Source organism: Ovis canadensis, chromosome 1 (assembly GCF_042477335.2).
Source record: "Ovis canadensis isolate MfBH-ARS-UI-01 breed Bighorn chromosome 1, ARS-UI_OviCan_v2, whole genome shotgun sequence".
NCBI classification, from domain to species: Eukaryota; Metazoa; Chordata; class Mammalia; order Artiodactyla; family Bovidae; genus Ovis; species Ovis canadensis.
The window spans coordinates 198,587,668-198,590,554 of record NC_091245.1 but is presented as its reverse complement, the minus strand read 5'-3'; positions in this window follow the sequence as shown (position 1 = coordinate 198,590,554).

Here is a 2,887-nt window from a genome sequence, read left to right as displayed (position 1 = left end):
CCCTAGTTGGGGCACTAAGATCCTGCATGCTACATAGCACAGTGAAAAAAACAAATTAAACAACTATGAAACATCAGGTAAGATGTTAGAGAAAACTGGTCTGGTGATTTAGAAGAGTCAATGCCATGGCAAAAATATGAAATATGGTAAAAAGAAAATGTAATAAGTGTTATGTTTGAGGTAAACAGGAAAATTTGCATATAGCCTTGATAATAATTACCAATTATTTGAGGAAACATCCAATTTCTTATGTATGACATTGATATTGTGATTTTTTTTAGTGGAATGCCATTCTAATAAGGAAATTCATATTGAAGTACTTAGGGATGAATTATGAATGTATGTAATAATTTTTCTTTATATTGAAATTTTTATAATTAAAAAGTTGAGAAAATGAGTTTAAAATAATTTCTGACAATTCCTAAATGTATGTTTTATGTTCCAGGTTGTTTTACTGAGTTTTAGATGGATATTGTCAACTTTTCAAAATCTTGATTTAGATTTCAAAGCATGCATGCTAAGTCACTTCAGTTCTGACTCTTTGAAACCCCATGGACTATAGCCTGCCAGGCTCCTCTGTCCATAGGATTGTCCAGGCAAGACTACTGGAGTGCCATTCCCTCCTCCAGGGGATCTTCCTGACTCAGGGATCAAACGCATGTGTCTTATGTCTCTTGCATTGGCATACAAGTCATTACCACTAACGCCACTTGGGAAGCTCTAGCTATCAAAGAGGCATCTCCAGTTTTCCATGACCAAACATAAGTTTGTGATCTTTCCCTACAAAACATTTCTATCTGTGGTCTTCCTCATCTCAGATGATAGAAATTTACCTTTTTAGTTGCTTTATGCTAAAATCTTTTTTTTAAAAAGCATTCTTTACCCCATTTCTTCTCTCATTTCATATAAATACATCAGGAAATCCTGTTGACTGTAAAATCAAAATATATTCAGAATCTGAGTACTGCTCATCACCTCCACTGCCACTATTTTATCCAAGTCATTATCTTAACTTCCTGTTCAAATTCTTCCCTGTCTCCCTAACTGCCCTGTTTCCCTCCTCGCCGGTTGCAGCCTGTTCTTAACCAGCACCTAGAGTGACCCATGTCAAGGTAAAGTGCTCTTAGGCTAGGAGTGAAGTTTTGCCATCTTTAACATAACACCTTCAGAGCAGTTTGGGGTTTTGCCATTTCATAGCCAATTATGAGGAGACCAAGTCCAGCAAAAGCACCTTTAAGAAGAAAACCTGAAAGCTTCATACATCAATGTCTCTCATGGGCTCTTGGTCAAATTTGGCCACAGGATCACATTTAGCAGTAAAAGAGACTAGGAACCATAGTCTTCTGTTGAATGATAATGAGTCTAGCAAAAGTGAGAGTATCTGTTACTGAAGAAATCATGAGAAAATATACATTAGGGGCTTTCAGAATTTCCCTCAGTTAACTATTCTGGTTACCTAAGTATCTTTGAATTTACTACATCCAGACCAAAATCCTGGATTTTGTAATGGGCATTTCTCTTCATCATGTCTGGATTTGGCTCTTCAAAATCAATCTGTTGACCAACTGACAAGCTAGTTCTCTCTCTTCTAATATATACTGATAACATAGGAACAGCTATAACCATATTAAAATGAGCATATCGAAAAAGGAAAGAATGGGAAACAGACTAGTCAGTGTTTCATAGCAGTTATCAAAGCTCAGTGGACAGAAATCACACAAAATTTCCTCCCCAGGCTGTGAGGTAGGTTACTTCGTTCATCTGTCTGGCTTCCCCTAGTTTCTGCCTTTGGGGACTCCCTCCTTTATTTACTGCTCACCACAGTCCCTGCTTCAAACTATCTTTTTCCTTTCTCTTACATGAGTAACTCTGAGGTGGGTTGAGTGGAGAGTGTTCCCTCTTTGGGGACTAGGCAGCTTCCACAATCCACTTTCTGCCAGTGACAGTCTGTGGGCACCAGTGCTGCTCTAGGGGTCAAACATGAGGTCTGTTATAGAAAGGTTAATGGTTTCATTGACAGTACAAATTTTCAAGGTTTTAGTACATGTAAAAGGTAGCACACCCAAATATCTCAATAAGCCATTATTATAATGAAGTGGAAGTGTTAGTCGCTCAGTCATGTCTGACTCTTTGTGACCTCATGGAGTGTAGCCCGCCAGGCTCCTCTGTCCATGTAATATTCCAGGCAAGAATACTGAAGTGAGTTGCCATTCCCTTCTCCAGAGGATCTTCCCAATCCAGGCATTGAACCCAGGTCTCCTGCATTGCAGGCAGATTCTTTAATATCCCTCCTTTATTTACTGGCTTCTAAGTTAGGCCTTTATCTTTTAAGTCAAAAAGTTTAAATGGCTTCAGGAAGGAAACTGAAATAACAGAAACAATAGATGTCTTTGACCTGATCTTTTTTTTTAATTTTTTTTAAAATGTATTTATTTTAATTGGAGGTTAATTACTTTACAATATTGTATTGGTTTTGCCATACATCAACATGAATCTGCCACAGGATAACTCTAGGTATCATGTTACCTTTTGCTGTTTGAGGCACAGATAGTTATGTTTTTTAACTTTGAAAGATCCCGAATCTCTGGACTTTCCATCACTTTAACTTTTTAGCTAAAAAGAGATTCTCCCTCTGTATGCTCCTATGAGAATCCTATGTTTCTCTTCATGAAACAAGGCCAATTCTGGTTGGTGTCCATTAACTTTTTGTAGTTACCTCCAGCACGAGTCAGTACCAAGTCTGTGGCCAGGATGGCAGAGTAGTAAGACTCTGAGCTCACTTCCTCCCATGAACACACCAAGACCACAGCTATGTACAGAGCAAATATTGATGAGAAAGACTGAAGACTAGCAGAAAAGTTCTCCTATAACTAAAAATATAAAGAAG